The following is a 20,624-nucleotide window of genomic DNA, read 5'->3' as shown; positions in this document are numbered from 1 at the left end:
TCCCATTTCACAGATGAGGAAACAGAGTCACACAGATACATTTATGCAGCATTATTTGGAACAGGGAAAACGTTGCTTATCCTCATAGTGAGGATTATTGAGCATCCTACAGCCTTCAGACTACATCTTCACGGCTGCACATGATTGACTACATCTGTCCATAACTTCATAGCTCTGAAGCCCAGAGGCTCTGAATCCTGGTCCAGGACTCTGTCAGAAACACGCTGCTACTTTGTCTTCATCTGACTCTAGAGCTGTGTTATAGACTTGGACCTCTCCAGCTGAGGGGAGAGTTGCCGTCTTCGGGACTTTGTATTGGGGGCTGTTACAATGTATCCTAGTTGATGGCTAACTCCATGTAAATACCAGCACACACTTTGTTAGTTTCTTTCATGTCATTCTTGACAAAATCCCTGACAGAAGCAACTTAGGGAAGAAAGGTTTATCTGGATTCATAGTTTACAAGGCTGGGGCCTGCCATGCAGTGGAGGCGTGACAGGGCAGCTCAGATCATGGCGGAGAGCACACACAGCAGAGGTCGCTGAAAGCATGGTGGACCAAGAGGCAGAGAGAGGCATAAGCCAAAGGCTGGGTATATCCTTTCTGTGGTTTCCTGTTTCACCCCGACACTGGAATGTGGAAATGCTGCTGGACAAGCAAAAAGCCAGAGATGCTAGATCATGGATAGATACACTGCTCAGCATGGTCTAAGCTGGGTTTTCCTGACTCCCGGGAATCCGGTCATGGCTGAAAATTGCACAGAAGTGTCAGGAACCGATGGGTCTTTTGCCAGGGACTTAGATGGCTTGGCTCTGTAGTCCAAGGCCTCCTCCCTGCCCCTCACAGTGGTTCTTTATAGAAAAGACAATCCTTGGTTCCAAACTGTTTATTGATTGATCATTGTAGGAAAATGAGTGCATACTACCTCTTCAAGGTGGATCAGAGATTAAAAACCTTTTGCAGGAAGGAATGTTTGGGAAGAGAATTATGTTGGCTAAACCTTCAGGGCCTCTAGATACCTCTAGATACCTCACTAATGAACTCTGTGGCTTCCTATGTGGGAAGTGTGGCCTGTGTTCCAGGCCAGGAATCTGGAAGGAACAGGGAGCCTCCTACCATCTCAGGTGGGGACCTGAATGCCGGGGACTCTGTGCACTCTCAATCTTACCAAGGTTTCTGGCATGGTCCATTGTCCCACACCTCTCCAAGGTCCACTCCTAGTGATCTCCTTCTACTGGGTGTACCCACTGCTGCAGCCTCCCAAGAAAACTCCAGCAGCTGAGTGTTCAAAACCAGGAGCCTATGGAAGCGGCTTCAGATTCAAACCACAAGAAATACCCTGTTCATTCTCTACATCTGCATTAACAAGTGTAATCTGTCTTTAGCAGCTTTAGAGGAAAAACCAAGTCTCTGACTAAAGAGTCAGTAGTAATTGAGACACAAATCACCCAGACTTCTTCAGCAATCGAGGGGCAGCATTTGCACAACCATCTGTCAGCTCGCACAAGTCTTCCTCCCTCTGTAGTAGATGTTCAGGGTCTGTGGGGATGCTCACAGAAGCCTCTTGTTTGACATGTGATAAAAATGGAGGGAGCACTGCCTCCGACAGGTGACTTCACTGTCACTACTAAAAGCCACCATAACATTTCTTAGGTCTGGCTTGCTAAGGTCTCTTGAACTTAGGAGAAGAATGGACCCTTAGGGTAGCAGCCTTGAGAGCTCTCTGGTGGTTTTATAACAGAGCACCCACTGTAAGGAAAAAGTGGAAGGAATGCTTGGGAAGTTGAGAGTAATATAGAAATGAACGATAGCAGTTTAATTATTTTAATGAGGTGTTCACTCTAACCTTTAGAAGGTGAAAAAAATTAATTGTATGCCACAGTTCCAGTTTTCTTGTTACTGAGTTAACAATCACTAAGGGGAAATTCCTTTCTGACTGTCTCTCTGCATGAAGCAAACCCTCCACCAAGACAAATTTGCAGCTTTGGGACTTTTTGTTGTTGTTGTTGCTAAACATCATTTAAAATTCTTCAATCCCAGCTTTAGATGCCTGCGGAGCTTCTGGGGCTCCTGTTTCTGACTTAGCAGCTGGAGTCTTTTCTCTGCTCCTCTGTCATGTGTTGCAGTGTGCTGCTGTCTCCGAAACTCTCATTTTATGTATCCGTGATCCAAATTTCCATTTCTCATAAAGGTCTGAAATACTTACAGTGCCCAGTACGTGGACAGCACAAGCTCTGAGAGCTCCTTACATAGGCTGCTGCTTCCACTTTGGTCCTCGCCTCCTGCCGGGGCTGTACATGGTATTCACTACCCTGTAGGGCTCACACAAGACACCCGATGGGCAGGAGTTACCTTCGGCCTCTACTCTTTTAAGCTGCATTCTAATCATGTGCAAGCACATATGTACATATGCACACATGAACATAAGCACTGAACACATCTATGCTTACGTTTATGTAAACGTGTGGATTCTATTGTGCAGTCTGCAGTCTCAGCAATAGATGTTGGAAGTCTGCCCTCAGTATGCAGATGTCTTCACGTCCTTTTGAATGACTGTATAGTACTCCATTGCATTCACGTGCTATAGTTGAACAACATTTACATTTCCTGGTACAGTCTTTCACTAAACATCCCTAGACGCATCCTTTTGTTTCTGTAGGTATATTTATCAGAGACTGGAAGAGACTTGCTGATAAAATAAAAAGTGTTTTTTTTTAGCATCCCCCTAATGCTGCCAAATTGTCCTCCAAAGTGATAATATTAATTTATACTTCCACTAATAGCATACAAGAATGCCCTTTTCTCTGCATCTCTGTCAACAATGAATATAACAGAAATTTGAGCTTGTAAATCCTATGGTGAAGGTAGAATCAAATTTCAGCACACGCCGTTAGTAGCTGCTGTGTTTTAAATTTGTTTCAGTAACTATTGGCTGAACATGTACCGTGTCTCATCATTGGCCCAGGACATGGTAACCAAGTGCTGCCCTTGCCCTTTGAAAAGCCAGGAGAGTGAACTTTTCTGGAAGAATCCAAAGCTGTCAGTGGTGGATGTGTGTTTTGTGTTCTCTGCTGGCAGGAAGGTGCTGTCTCTTAAAAGCTCAGACAGTGACACCCCTGCCCACATGGATAGTGTCCGCCCCGCCCACATGGATGATGTCCGCCCCTGCCCACATGGGTGGTATCCTCCCCTGCTCACATGGATGGTGTCTGCCCCGCCCACATGGGTGGTATCCGCCCCTGCTCACATGGATGGTGTCTGCCCCGCCCACATGGGTGGTATCCGCCCCTGCCCACATGGATAGTGTCCGCCCCGCCCACATGGATGATGTCCGCCCCTGCCCACATGGGTGGTATCCTCCCCTGCTCACATGGGTGGTATCCGCCCCTGATCACATGGATGGTATCTGTCCCCGCCCACATGGATGATGTCCGCCCCGCCCACATGGGTGGTATCCGCCCCTGATCACATGGATGATGTCCGCCCCGCCCACATGGGTGGTATCCGCCCCTGATCACATGGATGATGTCCGCCCCGCCCACATGGGTGGTATCCGCCCCGCCCACATGGGTGGTATCCGCCCCCGCCCACATGGATGATGTCCGCCCCGCCCACATGGGTGGTATCCGCCCCTGATCACATGGATGATGTCCGCCCCGCCCACATGGGTGGTATCCGCCCCTGATCACATGGATGATGTCCGCCCCGCCCACATGGGTGGTATCCGCCCCGCCCACATGGGTGGTATCCGCCCCTGATCACATGGATGATGTCCGCCCCGCCCACATGGGTGGTATCCGCCCCTGCCCACATGGATAGTGTCCGCCCCGCCCACATGGATGATGTCCGCCCCGCCCACATGGGTGGTATCCGCCCCTGCTCACATGGATGGTGTCCGCCCCGCCCACATGGGTGGTATCCGCCCCGCCCACATGGATGGTGTCTGCCCCTGCCCCGCCCTTTACCCATACTCCCTCTGGCTTCTACTCCTTCCTTTCCTAACTGGCAACCCCTCCCCTCTGAAGCACTTGCCCGGTTTTCCTTGTGGAGAGCAGTTGGCTGCTTTTCCAGTAGCTTCCATCTTTCTCCACAAGCTGGTTTGAGAGTCTAGTTGTCACAGTTAGAACCAAGCATTCACTGTCACCCACCATTGGCATTTTTCCTAAAAGGACACCAGGCATGCGTGGGATTGTTTGGCGGTGTCCTCAAGAGCTAATTCATTGTCTAAAGCTTCTCTCCTGCAGAGATTGTCAGAGATGGTGTTTCACCTGGGGCACCTGAATTGGGCTACAGGCCTGTTGGGTATTTCTTAAGAATTCACTGCAATTAAAAACAAACAAACAAACAAACGAATATAGCATCATTAGTGATTTGAGGCTATGTTTATTCCTATTACCAAAATAAACTAAGGGAATAAGGTACAACCTATAAGTTGAAATGCCTGTGTGGTCGCTGTTAAATAAAATAGAGAAGGGATCCTAATACACACATAATGGACAAACAAATTCCAGTGGATTTGTGAGTATGAGGGTGTCTATCAAGGCCACAGGTTACTTCAAGTGTCTTCTGCCTTCTTTTTTCTCTGTTTGCCCTGCCCCCCCATATGTCTGTGTGTCTGTGTCCTTTCTCTCTCTCCCCTCCCACTCTGTGCCTCTCTTTGTATGTGTGTATTATGTATTATGTATGTATGTGTGTTTCTCATTGTATGCTTCTCTGTGTGTCTCTCCTCTCTCTCTTTCTCTCCTCTCTTTCTCCCTCTTTCTCCCTCTCTCTTTCTATGTATGTATGTATGTATGTATGTATGTGTGTGTGTCTGTGTCTCTCTCTCCTCTCTCCTCTCTCTCCTCTCTCTTTTAAATCCAGAGCTCTTGCATTTGGCTGGCTTGGCTTGCCAGCAAGCCCCAAGCATCCCCCTGCCTCAGACTCCCCATTGCTGTGTGTGTGCTACCCTGACTGGCTTTTTAATGTGAGTCCTAGAGAGCAAACTCAGGTCCGCTTCACCACCGAACCATCTCCCAGCCCCTAAACCTGCTTTTCTGAATGGAGTCAGCTTTAGATATTCTGACTCTTTTGTGAAGCTAAGAATGAGGATGATCTGGAGTTCTATAAGAACCCTGGAGCTACCTGGGGTCCTCAGCATAGAATTGTCGATGTTCAACACATTGCCTTGAGCCTGCGAATATCTTCTTACCTTGGGACAAGAGCAAGGTTCCAGGTTGGCCAACACCATTGTGCTCTCTAGGCCAGTGCCCGGTGAGGCCTGTGTGATAGCCCTCCTTTTCACAGCTAACCAAGCAGCTCCTAAGGGTGTGTTAAAAGATAAGAGGGGAAGGAAGCCAATCCCCATGCAAAGGGCTGCAGCAGGCTAGTAGTTGCTAGGCAAGAGAAAGTAATTCAGAGTCCTTGCCAAGTGCCTGCCTTGCAAACAGGGAAACTTCCATGGAAGGGAGTGAGGTGGGGGTGCTTGCTGGTTGCCATAGGAATGTCTCCATGATTGGAACCAGACCACAGAGTGGGGAGAACAAGCCGGCAGCACCCATGGTTCTTTCAGCTTGGGAATGGAAGCACACGGTGGGCGGTGGAGCCAAGGTAAGCCCAGGAGGAAGGAGCAGAGGCCAGGATTCTTTGGAGGCGAGGGTGGGCAAGGGTGTAAGGACACAGCATCCTGTGATGAAGGGTGAGACCTGGCCAGGCAGGGCCCCAGAGGCCACTCGTATTCAAAGATGGGCAAAGTGTGATCTCAGGGGCTACTCCGAAGACCTGATGCTTGTAGGAGAATTTACAATCTGGTCTTAAGTCAGGGGAAATTTTAATTAGAGTCTGAGGGGAAAAAAAAACCAAAACAAAACCCAGATTTAAAATAGATGGGAACTTAAAATAATGCAAGCCACTAGGAAAGACTAGTCTGAAGGTAGGTATTTGGTATTTATATAAATATTATGCCAGCTTATGTCTTCCTCTGAGTTCATGAAGCAGAGGTAGTAATTAAAGATTTGTTATTAATGAATTATCCTGTATTCATCTAATTCAGATTCACAGGGAGGAAAAAAGCACAATCGGCCAAAATGAGCCACTGGTAGAGAGTCTCGGGGGACCCTTTGACTGGGCTCTTAGTATGGGGCACCCTCTCACCGGGTGGCAGTTTGGGGGAGGGCAGTTTCTGGGTTTGTGCAGACATAAGTGGCCATCCGCAGATGCTGACCATGCTCTTCGCCTTGCTGGGATGAATCAGTTTCCCAGCCCCAAGGTGGGAGGCGCTGGTTTTTTCTTGCCTCCCTGGGAGTCAAGTGGATGTTCTTTTCACGGAGATTCAGCTCCTGGGGGAGGTGCATGAGCGCATGGCAGACACTGGGGCTGAGTGGCTTGGCTGTCTGTCTGTCAAACGCTACCCGTTTCTTGGTTCACAGTCTTTAGCGGAGTTTTCTTTCTATCACGAGAAGCTCTGTGAGTTTGTCACCATTTGTCATGTACTTGGTTCATTTCCAGGTGTTCCGAGGACACTTAAAGTGGCTTCTTCTGGGGAGTATGACTAGAGATAGGATTGGTGAGATTCATCACTATTTCTCACTGAAGAGAGGGCCTAGGACCTGGTATGTCTAGGCACGTGCTCTACCAGGGAGCTATATACCCAGCTACTTAGAAAATATACCTGTTATTTTGAGACATGGCCTTACTAAGTTGTATAGGCTGGCCTTGAACTCACTTTGTAGACTAGGCAGGCTGTCCTCAAATCCTCTTGCCTTTCCAGTATATAACAGGCCTAGGGGATGAGGCCCAGCTTTTAATGTATGATTATTTGTTTTGTCTTGTCTTTTTACTTGGTTTTGGTTGGAAGGATGAGTCATGTAAAAGAAAACTGAAGAATTTATTTATTATCAATTATTTGCATTCTTGTGTTGTATCCATTCTTAAGGCGTCAGAGGTCACAGTCGTTTGGGGACAGTTGTTTGAGGGCAGTCAATCTCTGTGGTCTGGAACAACAATGTCTTTGCAAGAGCTGGGAGGTTGATACTAATCCACGAATCAGAGGTGCGTTTATAGACTGACTGCCAAACTTCTATTCACTGAGAGAACGTGATCCAATAAGATCGTCTGGTCCTGAGCTCTTCAGAGGACTCTGACAAAGATGCAAATCACACTGGTTCTGACCTCTTAAACAAAGGCTTTCTTATCCAGAGCCCCTGAAATCTCAGGCCATGCTGTAGAATAAAAATGTAGCAAGAGCTACAAATATGAACCCCAAAGAGCCCATTTCTAGACTTAAATTTAGTTTCAAATGGGACCCAATTTAACATGAAACTGAACTCCTCTTTCACTCGAAGGAGCAGCTGAGTCCAGTCAAGAGAACCGCTCTCCCATCATCTACACTCCTACTGTTCAGACCTGGAGGCCCATGCCGGGTATCTTTTTTTTCTTTTCTTTTTTTTCCGGAGCTGGGGACCGAACCCAGGGCCTTGTGCTTGCTAGGCAAGCGCTCTACCACTGAGCTAAATCCCCAACCCCCATGCCGAGTATCTTCAGAGGGAGAATCCTGCTTTCTAAGTGTGGATCTCTGGAGTTTACACTCTGGAAAGGAAATTCCCATCAAGCTGTGTTAGAACAGGCCTGTCAGAGCTATCTGCCCAGTGGCCCCGACTTTCCCCACCCTCGTTCCCAAATATACCCTCATTGTCTTCACGACAGATAAAAGCATGCCAACCCCTCTCCTGGGCTCAGCTGCCTCCTGTCCATTACCTCAGTGTGCTTCCAGGGTTGGTGACCCCTTTATCTTTCTCATTGTTTCAATTCCCACATCTGGTGTTCATTTCTTTCTCACCTGACTGCAGCAGTCAAACATTCAAATCTCAGTTCGGTCCCTAACTACAGTCCGGTCTTTCCCAGTTAATGTGTTGATCTAGGTAGTTTTGAATACAAATGGTTGTCTCTTCTGTCCCTTACCTTGGGTTAGATAGGTCAGTTATTGAGCATTGTCAGTCTGCGATCAGATTATCTGAACCCTTAAAGAACGTCTTTGGTCCCTAGATGGGAGGAATTACAACGTGCTTGCTTCTTGTGGATGGGTCAGTGCTGACTTAGCCCACAGCCCTGACAGAAGTTTTGACATGCGTTTTGCTGGGCTCCTACCCATTCGTCATAGAATATAATATCGACCCTGTTCATCAGTAGGTTAAAGACCACAGAAGCCTGTCGTTTCCTGTTGGGTGATGGCCACATGCCAGGGACAGCATCCACCAGCGTGTTACTGAAATTCATCTTCTGTGTCTTAGAATGTTTCAAGGGAAAAATCTCTGATGGAGCTTCTTCAAGTCTAGAGAGCAGAGGCCTGGGCCTAGGGTGGGCTCTTGTCCAAGATAATAACCATTCCTTCCTCGGAAGGAAGTGAGCTTGGAAATTAGGAGATAAGTCTGGGACGTGGTGCCCATTTTAAGTTAATCAGAATAGGAATGTGTGCTGAACCCGGTTCTCATTGCCTTCTGAAGGCCGAGGCCACTGGCATGTGTGTCAGACATTGCTTGAAAACCATAAAGCCATTCCCAACTCCACCCACCCCAAGAGTCAGGCATGACAGTAGATAAGTTAGAGAATGGCTTCAGGCCTGCTTCTTACCAGTTAAATAAGGGCTGATTGAGGTCTTTTGGTCACATTAAATTAAGGCCTACAAAGCCCAGAATGAGTTTGAATGGAAGAAGAGTATCCAGATGGTTCCCTGATTCTCTGTTCTCTCCATGCAACATTCATTTTGTCCGTCTGTCAGTCAAATCTTTAAAACCTATAGGTCTCCTGAGATCTTTCTCTCCTTAAGTGGTCAGTAATTCAGCTTCCCTATTTCTCCAGCATAAAGGGCTTCCAGTAACCTCCAAAGGAGAACAAGTTCTCTTCTGACTTAAAGATCCGTGATAGCAAGCCAGGTTTAGTGGTTTGTGTATGCAGTCATGAGAGGCTGAGGCAGGTGGATCACCGTGAGTTCCATGTCAGCCAGGACTGTGGACAGAGAACCTGTCCCAGGAAGATTGAAAGAACCGGGGGGGGGGGGGGGGGGGGGCTGGCTGTGGTTACCTACAGCTGGAGCAGGGAGGGGCTCCAGAGGCCCCACCCCTAGCTGAGAACGCATTGGTGGTATTGGTGGCAGCAGAGAGAGAGAGAGAGAGAGAGAGAGAGAGAGAGAGAGAGAGAGAGAGAGAAAGCTTTTGTTTAGGAGTGTGGCCAGGACTGAGTTCAGACCAGGTTCCCAGGCTCTCTCCTGTCCCACCCTACACCAGTGTGTATAAGGAGGGCTCTAATTGAACTCAGAGGGAAAATAAAGAAATAAATGTAAAAGGACTCGAAGTTGGGAGAAGGATATAATAGTAGTCCCAGAAGTAAGCTGGAGGGAAAGATGAGGGGTGACTTGCTAAGATACACCGTATACATGGGTGAAATTTCCTAGAATTAAAGTTAAAAACATAAATGAGTTCTATGACAGTAAAGGGGAGTTATTACTGGACCGAGGCTCACATAGGCTCAGCTACAATTAAACAAAGCAAGAGGGGTCCTGTGGGCTCTTCTTGTAGATGTTTCCAGTGTAGACTGGAGCACTGTCCTTCAGGTGCCTCAGGAGTGTCACTCACACAGGAGGAAGGGTGTGGCTTCCCTGTAATGGCTTCTTTTATCTGAGATAAGCCCTGGGTCTTCCCGCTTCTTCTATTGGAAAACTTGGCCAGGAAATCTAAGGAGAGGAAACATGTCATGTGCTGGGCACATTAGATATTTTATATGCAGCGGCTCATTTAATTCTGTAACCACCCTACAAGATAAATAGCTGTTATCTCCATTTTAGAGACGAGTCAGAGGGCCGAGCACTTTGCCTAGGGTCACACGGTGAAACGGACCAGGATTTCTATTTAGCCGTGAAGTCTGGCTACTTCTTGCTAGCACTCGATAGCAGATGGCAGCGTAGAGCCCGGTGGCTATGTTGGATTCCACTGAATCCAAGGGCTCCTGATTGAAAACTGTAGCTGCCAACAGGGAAGGAAACAAAGGGTAAGCTTCTAACTGAGTAGGTCTCCCAGAGAAGCAAAGGCGGTCAGCCTCTGCTGACGAACTCAGCAATTCTCCGAAACAATTAACAACAAAAGGGTTGGAGAAACTGGTTTTGCAAATAACAGGTTAATCACATGTCCACTAATTGGCGTTGTTGGTCAGTGGCAAAAGGCAGATGAGTCCTTAATCAAATTTAGCTTTCAATGGTGGCTTTCGTTTCTTTGGTGGTTAAAACATAGAACCCTCATTTGGGGTTTTAGGCAGCCTTGATACTTACTGGCTCTGAGTTTCTTCTCCTTTGGGCGGATGAGGGTGTGTGTGTATATATGCATTCAGTACTCTCCATTTACGACATTTCTCTGTTCTCATTATCTAGTGGTTTGTCACAAACCACGCCAGCACTTAGGGTTGCAAAGCAGCAGTCATGACTGCTGGCTTCATGAATCTTGCAGTCTGACCAGGGCTAAGGGGGAATAGCTCACCTCCGCTCTGGGAACCCTCTGGGCTGGCTGAACTGCAGGCTTGATGGGCTAACTCACCCTGTGTGCAGCCTGGGCTGGGAGGACTACAGTAGCTGGGCTTTCTTGTTTCTCCAGAGAAAACAGTAACCCAGTTTCTTCTGCACTGGTTCAACACAGGACCCAGGAGGAAGAAAGCCAGGATGTATCATCTTTTGTGACCAAAACAGCTAGTATCACTTGTTGCACTCTGTTCCCTGAGGCCATCTCAAAGCCCAGTCAGATTGGGGAGAATGGAAGTAAGTTCCACACCTTGATAGAGCAGGGCAGAGTGTCTGGATAGGCCTCACCATAACTATTTTTAGGAAATTCAGACTGCCACAGGCTGTATTCCGGGGACCAGATGCCACGCTGGGCTTTTCTCTCCACCCAAGGGAGCATATTGGCATGCAAATGGATCGTACTTATTCCACTATAATTTACGCTTTTCTGAAAAGCTAGTCGTCTGCAAATTCTTGGCAATCTGTTTACTGTTGTAACCGAGTGACTTGTAAAGCTCCAGCAGATTAGATTTATGAGGTGAGGAGCTAACTAAGGCTTACAGCAAACCCTTTCATCCTTTGTGAGCTGCTTCCCGACTAATGTTTTTGGATGGTGGTCAGAGGAGGACTAGCTACCTTGTATGTGTGTGTAGGGGGTCGGGATAGATACCTGATAGTTGCACGGATGGCTTTGCACAGGAAACTTTCCATTTAAAACTAAAAATAAAGGCAGTCGCTCAGCCTGAGTGCTTGCATGTTCCCCAAGAGCTCGCTTCCATGTGGAATTGCACCTGCCACCTTCTCCCTCCTCCTCTGGAGACAGAATGATCATTCAGGCCACGTTTCTGAACGTTTACAAAATCAGCATGTTCTTTCAGGCTGTACATGGAAAACCCAAGAATCCTGTGTCGCAGGGACACAACATCGTGTTCTAGGCTTTGAAAGCATGGCATACATATGAAACAGTGTTTAAAATTCATGAACGCTATTGAGGAATTAAAAACAGAGGGCCCTTAGACCCACATTGTAGAGGTTCAGAAGCAAGTTATCGTTTCAGTAATTATCCCCAACTTTTGTGTAAATTATCTCCTTTTTTTTCTTTTACAGTGTTTCATTTCTTTGATAACATCTTCTTTAAAAAAAGTAAAGAGTCATATCATAATTTTCAATTCAATCTAAACTTTTCAGAATTATAATCAGTGGCAGAGTCCATGCATCTGAGGCTCAACCCCTGGCCCCAGAAACAGACAAACAGGAAAACACAAAACGAGAAAACAATACCAGCAGCAAAACCCCAAAAACACTTCACATAAAAATCACAATCGTTTTTCAAAATGTATTGGTAGGTTCTTTATACTTTACCCCTGTTGATGGCAGTGTCCTTGGCATGCCTGCCTAAGGGAGTCAAACTGAATGGAAACACACAGTTGACATTTATATTGTATATACTACTTTCAAGACTGTTAACATTTGCCTAATTTTACTAATTACAAATTGAGCATTCCTAGTCAAAAAAAAATCTCATGTGGTCCAGCACCCAGATTTCTGAACGTCGTTCAAAACCACAAGTGGAAAATTCCACATCCGCCCCCATGGTGCAGCTCACAGTGGAAATGTAGGTGACGTAAACATGTGCGAGGATGTTATCCAAGGAAAGTCCTGTGCTAGGCAGCTTCTTGTTAACATAATCAACGCCTAAGTTATCTGCTCGGCAAGAGGAAGGCTGATTTGGGTTCACAGATTCGCAGGTTGAGTCCTAGCTTTTGGGCTCTGAGAGCACAGTGCATACATCACGGCACAAGCATGTGGGGGAGGAAACCCCTTGACCTCTTGACCAAGTACAGAGAGGGAGAGAGGGAGGAGACACAGGAGCCCTTCTTCAAGGGCTCACTCTGAGTCGCATAAGGTTCCCACTAGGTACCACCTCTTCAGGGTCCTGTTGCCTCCTGAGAACTGAGAACCAAGCCTGGGGTATTTAGGCATTGGTGGATCTTCCTAACCCAAGTAAGGTATGTGTGAAACATAAATGAATTATGTGCTTGGTCCTGTTTACCCCCATCTCATTACACACAGGCAAATATTTTAAAATCTAAGAAAAAAAAAAAAAAAGGAAAGACGTCTAAAACACTTCTGGTTCCAAATATTTTGGTTAACCTGGGTAACATTTATTTTCTATAAAAGCATACCTATAAATAATGTCTTATAGGTACAATCTTTTTAAATGTTTTTGTTTCTTTTACTATATCTGTATCTAACCTGTACTTGCAGGGTGTTAAGTACAAGTAAGTGTTAGCCAGCATGTCTTATGTCTAATATTAAAGGAGAATCTAAAATATATTCTAATAATTAAGTGCCTGATGTTTATTGCACACTCTGCTATTATTTCATACGCTCTCTTTATCAGATCAGGAAAATTACTACTAATTTTTAGTTTGTTAGAATTGTGAATTGCAAAGGAAAGGGTAGGGGTGCCATTCGCTGGTAGAGCCCTTGCCTGGCATGCACAAGGCTCAGAACCAACAAGAATAAAATAAACTCGTGATGAATTTGACCAAACATTTTTTTCTAGAACTAATGATTTGATCATTTTTCTAATTTGTTATTGTGATACAATGTGTTAATCAGTTTCCTAATTATTAAATTTTCTATCCTGTGGTAAAACCAATAAGGTCATAACAGTTAGAATCACTAGTGATGTGCTTAAAGATTATGTCAGCTGTATAAGATTCACCTGTGACACCCTTTCTCATTTTGTGTCTGTCTCAGTTTGGAATCAAGGTAATGCCAAGCATTGGGAAATACTCTTTCTTTTTCTCATGGCTATAATATTGGAAGAGTAAGGTGGGATTTTTGTTCAATTAGTGTGTTATATAATTTGATTTTTAAAAGAAGCACTGAACCTAATGATTTACTTGTTAGGTTTGGTGGGGAGAGGAAGGTAACAGACGAGACAGGGTCTTTCTTTGTATCCCAGTGTGGTGACTTGAATAACTTTGGCCCCCATAGATTCATGTGTTTGAATGGTTGGCCCAAGGAATGGCACTATTAGAAGGTGTGGCCTTGGGTTGGGGATTTAGCTCAGTGGTAGAGCGCTTGCCTACCAAGCGCAAGGCCCTGGGTTTGGTCCCCAGCTCTGAAAAAAAGAAAAAAGAAAAAAAGAAAAAGAAGGTGTGGCCTTGTTGGTGTAGGCGTGGGCTTTTTGGAGGAAGAGTATCACTAGGTAGTGGGCTTTGATGTCTCAGAAGCTCAAGGCAGTTCTCTGTCTGCTGCCTTCAAATGTAGACCTCTCAGCTCCCTCTCCAGCACCATGTCTGCCTGCGTGCCGCCAAGCCTCCTGACGTGACGATAATGGACTGACTCTCTGAAGCTGTAAGCCAGCCCCAATTAAATGTCTCCTTTATAGGAGTTTCCGTGGCCATGGTGTCTCCTCACAGCAATAAAACCCTCACTAAGACACTAAGGCTTTGAACTTGGGGTCTTCCTACTTTGACCTCCCAAGTTCTGATACCGTGAGCATGAACCACCACACTGGACTTCCTTTCTTCTCTCCATCAATGGTGCCATTAACAGTCTGGTTTGGGTTGCGTTGGGTTTCGTTTTGTTTTTGTTTTGTTTGTTTTTTTACAGAACCCTATGTGGTGTTTTCAATGAGAAATGTCTCCCATAACCTTGAGTATTTGAACACGCGATCACCAGCCAGTGGCCCTGTTGGAAAGGTTATGCAGCCTTGAGGAGGAGGTACAGCTCTGTTGAAGGAAGTATGGGGTGGGTTTTTGAGGATTTCTAGCCTCACTCCGCATCTGGTTCAGGCTCTGCTTCCTGTAGCAGCTGAGATGTGATCTCCCCGCTTCCTGCCACCCTGCCTTCCCACCATTGCGAACATCGAGCCCCCTGGAGCTTCAGCTCCCTAATTACCTTTGATTGTGGTATTTTATCACAGCAGCAGAGAAGCTCCATCGATTATCCCATTTAACATTTGCTTCTGTTTCCGTCTTTCTATCTTTATTTTATCTTCCCACCCTTTTTAGGCTGCCCGTGTACCTTGTGAACTTTGACCTCTGCTAACAGAGACACCTAAGGTTGCAGCCTTCCTTCTAAGTATCAGAGTCACTCCACTCCTTACATTTTTATAGGATTATTTTTATGAATAATCCATCGATGGAGAGACGAAAGGAAGCCCAGTATGGTGGTTCATGCTCACGGTACCAGACGTTGGGAGGTCAAAGTAGGACGACCCCAAGTTCAAAGCCTTAGTGTCTTAGTGAGGGTCTATTGCTGTGAACAGACACCATGGCCACAGAAACTCCTATAAAGGAAGACATTTAACTGGGGCTGGCTTACAGCTTCAGAGGATTAATCCATAATTATCATGGCGGGGGAGCAAGACAGCATGCAGGCAGACATATATATGAGAATACAATTTTCAGTTCTACTTTAATTTCTTCTCTGGTTGTGAGTTGTTTCAAAATGGAAACTTTCTCGTTTTCTTTTAAAACCGTCATTTGTCTTAATTGACAAAATTGTGTATACGTAGGTGGCGCATCCTGACGCTTTCAAGAATGTATACCTTTGTCACTAGTTGACATATACCTCACTCCACATGCCTCTTCTCATGGTGGGCACGTTTCCGACCTAATTGTAGTGATATTCAGGAATACAGTGCATGCCGTTATCTCTAGGCACCAAGCTTTGTAGTAACCTCTTGAACTGATGCCCCACTTGAACTGATGTCTCACTGGTATTCTGTTTCCTTTGGTCCATATCTCCCTAGTGTTTCTCACCCCAGCTCCTGCTAATCCCCAGTGGCAAACACGTTGATAAGCTAGGCGAGTGCTGTCCCCAGAGAGGGAAGGGAAGCTGCACACAGACACACACCCTTCCCTCGCTCATATCCTTACCTCACCTTAATACCATTGTGTGCACCCCGAATCCCAGTAATCCCTGTTTGACTTTCTGCTTCTGCACGCGCCAAGGTAGGTTTCACAGTTTCACTGTGAGGTCACGTGGCATTTGTCTTCCGGCTCATTTCATTTCAAGGCCTCCAGTTTCATCCACGTTATCACAAATGGCACAATGGCCTTCTGTTTAAAGGCACTGCAGAATCCGTTTAGTACACAGCAGGTTTTCTTTCCCTGTCCTAGCTGTCCTTAGAAAACATGTTCTATTATATTGTAAAGGAATTCAACACGTGTGCATGCCAGGCTTCTGAATGTCCTGAGGCCATCTTTATAGCTCTGTCAGTCTTCAGAGCTGTTTTATAGCTTGCTAATTATTACATGCAACACTACTTACATGTCTTGTGTATGTAAAAGTACAGGTACAGTATTGGGCTGGAGAGAAGGCTCAGTGCTTAAGAGCGCTTACTGCGCTATCAGAGAGCCACAGTGTAGACCCCAGTATCCACATCAGGTGGCTCACAAATGCCTGTACGTCCAGCTCCAAGACGTCCAACATCCCTTTCCAGCCTCTATGGGCATGCATGTGCACACACACAAAATAAATAAGGATCTTAAAAAGGCAAATGAAAATACAGTATGACATTATTTAAGCCATTTAAGTCTGCCTCCTTCACTGGTTTCTTACCTGAGAGGCTGGTATCAGGAGATTTGTACTGGAATTTCTCCCTCTGATGATGGATTGTCTGTGTGTGGCATGATAGATAAATATCTGGTTGCTGCCTCCTGCTCCTGACACAGAGTTCCTAAAATGCTTTAAATTTTTTGAGCTAGGGGGTGTCAGGAACATCTTTTCTTTTACTGGCCTTTGACCCTGGCCACTGACACAAATCTCCTAAGACCTGCCCATTTCCTGAGTGATGCAGATAGCTAGCCTGTCTGCCAGACGGCCCCCGAGTTCCTTGGAATCTCTTTTGTGATAAGAGTGTATTTTTATCAAATGGCAGCGTTTGGTAGGTTTCTGGATAGTTTCAAGATGAGAGCTGTTCACCAGGAAGACTAAAGAGTAACAGGAAGCTGGGAACTTTTCAGCCCTGCCTCTTATACCCTGGAAAAGAGAAAGGTTGGAGACCCAGTTAATAAATCTGTAAGCCTATATCATGCCTACATTAAAATATTCCCTAAAGACGAGATTCAGGAGGCTTCTATCCTAGTGAATGAATTGCAATATTTGGTGTATGCACAGTGGCAGAGAAAATCTAATCTACGCAAGCATACTCCCTTTTACTACCCTACGTATTTCTCGCATTTGATGCTTTCTGACCGTAGCCTTTGCAGTGAGCTAGTAAATGTTAGGGAGTGTGCCTTCCTGAGCTCTGGGAAAGTATCAGCATTGTGGAGATCCTTAGTTTGTCCCTGGTGCTGGGGAAACCTGGGAATTGTGGTTGGCACTTATAATGGAAGTGGTTGGTTGATACTGGGTCCTTCGACCTACAGAATCAAATGCTGACTCCAGGCAGTATCAGGGTTGACTAGAACGGTAAGACATTCAGCTGATGTTCACACAGAATCAGAGGACTGTTTCGAATGGGAAATACCACCCCCATCCTGGCTCTCAAAGGTACTGAGGAGAAGAGAGAGAAAGTATTTTTTTCTCCTTTTCCTTGCCACTCTCTGACTTGTGTGTTTGGAAGGAATCTTGGTGGGTTCCTATGGGTTCATGATTAGACCCTCTCTGTGATTTAAGTGTACCATGCAACACACTGCTATACCTTTTATTCATCAAGGTTATTTAATTCTATTCGATGTTTGTTCCTATTTGCACTTATTAAAATTAATATATTTCAATATCGTCTATCACCATTATTTTGAGACACACTTTTACATAGCCCAGTTTGGCCTCGAACTCACCGTGTGGCCAGGCCTGGTTTTGAACTCCTAATCCTCCTCTCTGCTCAGCTTCGTTTCTTTCCTTCAGTACTGGGCATTGAATGTAGGCTCCTCACATGTTAGATAGCACACTGCCTCGGAGTAATAGCCCCACCTTTGTATACTACCATTACATGTTTTGACTAGGGGGATGGAGAGATGGTTTAGCAATAAAGAACACTGACTGCTCTTCCAGAGGTCCTGAGTTCAAATCCCAGCAACCACATGGTGGCTCACAACCATCTGTAATGAGATCCGATGCCCTCTTCTGGAGTATCCTATGAGAGTAATACTTCCATATATAGAATAAATAAATCTTCTTAAAACATTTAATTGTATATATTTATTATATAATTTAATAAATAATATTTTGTATATATTTATGTTCTTGCTGCCTTTTGGACTGGTAGTTTTTTCTCCTTATTCTAACTTTCCCAGCTACTTGGTAGCCTATGTGCATTATGCCTACCCCTTAGAAGCTGCCCTCACTATTTAACTCATACTGTTTCTCGAATAATCTGGGGAGTAGCTCCAGTTTGCTATGAAGCTGCGGAAAGGTAGGCGGACATCCCAGGCTTAGACAGAGTTCAGGTTATTTGGAACTTTCTAACAGAAGTGTGTTCCTGCACGGCAGCAAGACCATCTGGGTCCCGTAGTTCCGGTCGCCAGGAGTAGTGTATTGCTTAGGACCATTCTGGGTGGAATGCATCTGGTGGGTCTTAAACTATGTCAGGCAGGGCCTGGCACCAGGGTCTGGCGGGAAGCCTCACATACCGTTCTAATGACTTCATCTGCTTAGAATTTGTGGGGAAACGATGCAGAAAAATCTAACCAGGGATGTTCTGGGCCAGTCATGTTGGGGATGCCTCAGTCATGTGAAATTGAGCTCCCCTGGAGCACACCTTAAAACATCTCTGTTTAATGGGCATGTTACTTTTCATGCTCTACAATGCAAGGACAATGTAAATCTCTCTAGTGTCTTTATTTTTCAGCCACAAATTGCACATCTTTAAATACCTATCTGTATACTATGTTCTCACTGTTATTTTCCCTCTGGAATCATTTTTCCTTTTTGTCCTTTTTCCTTCCTTCTTTCTTTCTTTCTTTCACTTTGCTTTAAAATATCTATTTTAGATTTCCTTAAGTAGATCTCTCTCTCTCTCTCTCTCTCTCTCTCTCTCTCTCTCTCTCTCTCTGTTTTTTACAGTAAACCTTATGGTACTTATCAGTGAGCGATACAAAGATAAAACATGCTCCTGTAACATACACAGTTACAATGCAACTTAAGTATGAAATTAGAGGTCAGGAGGAAACATTGAGAGCGGAAGGGCTTCACAGCAGGGAATACAGAGGACAGGAGAGAGAGAGAGAGAGAGAGAGAGAGAGAGAGAGAGAGAGAGTGTGTGTGTGTGTGTGTGTGTGTGTGTGTGTGTACGTGCGCGTGCGTGCGTGCGTGCGTGCGTGCGTGCACGTGCATAAGATAATGGGAGGCTGTGAAAGCATTCACAGAACACTCATCATTCCTGGCAACTCTCTGGAGCTTAGGCATGACTTGGTGCCAGATGGATCTAAAGAGATAAGCTAGCTGGTGGGTTGTAAAGAACTTTAAACACTAAATAAAAGGAGCAGAGAATTGGGGCATCTTTCAAGCAGGAGGGCTTACAAGATTAGATGCATTATTTAGGGGTGGGATGTATGACCTCATGGAGGGTGTGAGGGAGTCGGTGGGTGTATGGGGGGGAGGTCAGGGGAGCTGGGGAGCTGTCCAAGGCAAAGCTAAGATAGCAAAGGGGAAATCTGAATTCTCCAAATGATACCTCCCAGGTAAAGCACAGAGGATTGAAGGGTACGGTCCTGGGGACCCTATTGGATGATGAGCACAAGATGGGGTGTCTGTTCCTGTTTGGGGACAGAGATAATGCCAGCTCTGGTGGAACAGAGAATAGATCTAGTTGGTAACAGAGGTTTAACCTGTGCTCAGGACAAATAGCAGGCTGGTTTTACTGAGAGCAGACTTGCTCCTCTTGGAGATGCCGTCTGAGAACTCCTGTGACATTTTCTGAATGTGGGCTTTTACAACCGTGACTCCTAACTTCTGAATGAGAAGAGAGATCACCAGTTCAGGGTGCAGAGAATGGAGTTTCAGCAGCAAATGGATGTCATCAGTGACGAGGTTACCTTTCAGTGAAGTCGAGGGCAGTCATCAATGAACAGGGAGCTTTTGGTTGAAGTGAGGGCAGGGATTTGAGATGGAGTGCCACCTTCACTGCTGTTTCAAACTTATTGCTCCAAGAGTGGTCGCTCTGGGCAGTAAGAGGCAGGACCTCTTATTGGTCTATTTTTTTTTTTTGCCTTAGCAGTGACAGATGTGACCCTGGGTGTCTAAGAATGTCTGGTACCTACCAGAGGAGAAAAAGAGATGGGAAAGCCAGAGAGAGATACAGCGCAGAGTGAATGAAGAGGGGAGTGGGGAAGGTTCCTGGTTTAATTAAAAATGTTTTATTCCCAGGCCTTATGCTTCCTCCCTGCCGCTTTTAGCTAGCAAGATCACTTCCCCTCAGACACCGCATCCTGGCCTATGGCCCCAGAGGAGGACCTTCTGTTTGAGGTGATAGTCACTGTGTGATTCAGTGGCTGAATGCTCAGTCATTTGTAAAATTGCAGTGGGCTCTGCTGGAAAAGAGAGAGGACAGTCTCCTGACCAGGGTGGCAGCAGCTGTGTCCTCAAGCATAGTAGCCTGTCAACCTGGGTAATAACTTCTCTTCCCTGGTGCCAGCAAGGACCTTGCTAGCTGGGAGAGAACATCATAGTTGGGTATCCCTCAGCAAGGGAAAGAGAAATAGCCGAGGAGTTTTGAGGGAAAAGAAATCAAATCCTGTGCCACCCAGTGTTTTATCTGGGGACTTGTCCCCTGCCCAGCAGCATCATGATCTAAAACGAGCTCCAGTCTATTATGTAGTGATGCTGGCTGGCACATGGTACCCCCTACTGTGTGCGTGGCTCTGATTCACTGTTAAGTAGCAGATCAAAGGAAGGGCTCAGAAGGGAAAGCACCAGGCGGAAGTGAATCATATCCTGGCTGAAAGGTGAGATTGCAGTGGTTCAGTTGCAGAAGGAGACCCAAACTTTTTCACAGCTGTCGTTATAAATCACAGTGATGACCTAAGGTCCATCCCTGCCTTTGCAGATGAACCATGTCCATTTCTGTCAGCGCCACCTTCTGGGTGGCATCGGTAAGGCAGAGTGCAAGGTGTCAGGCGGGTGAGCATACTGGAGCCAT

At 45.9% G+C, this 20,624-nt stretch overlaps 1 protein-coding gene across 16 annotated transcripts in view; it reads left to right on the top strand.

Annotated features, from left to right (window-relative positions):
• Positions 1-20,624, top strand: part of Tmem108 (transmembrane protein 108) — a 287,643-nt gene that overhangs the window by 68,206 nt on the left and 198,813 nt on the right. For 2 of the 16 annotated variants that reach the window (XM_087561350.1, XM_087561341.1), the window contains exon 1: positions 5,503-5,589. The exons of 10 other annotated variants lie outside the window; for them this stretch is intronic. The gene's annotated coding sequence lies outside the window, so the exon portion shown is untranslated. Of the gene's footprint in view, positions 1-5,502; positions 5,590-12,369; positions 12,529-20,624 lie in introns of those variants that run through there. 4 more of the 16 variants (XM_087561347.1, XM_087561349.1, XM_087561340.1 and 1 more) reach the window with 4 other exon arrangements.

This window comes from Rattus norvegicus, chromosome 8 (assembly GCF_021556685.1).
Source record: "Rattus norvegicus strain SHRSP/BbbUtx chromosome 8, alternate assembly SHRSP_T2T, whole genome shotgun sequence".
Classification (NCBI taxonomy): Eukaryota; Metazoa; Chordata; class Mammalia; order Rodentia; family Muridae; genus Rattus; species Rattus norvegicus.
Note: the sequence above shows the minus strand (reverse complement) of the source record. Positions and strands in the feature narration are given on the sequence as shown.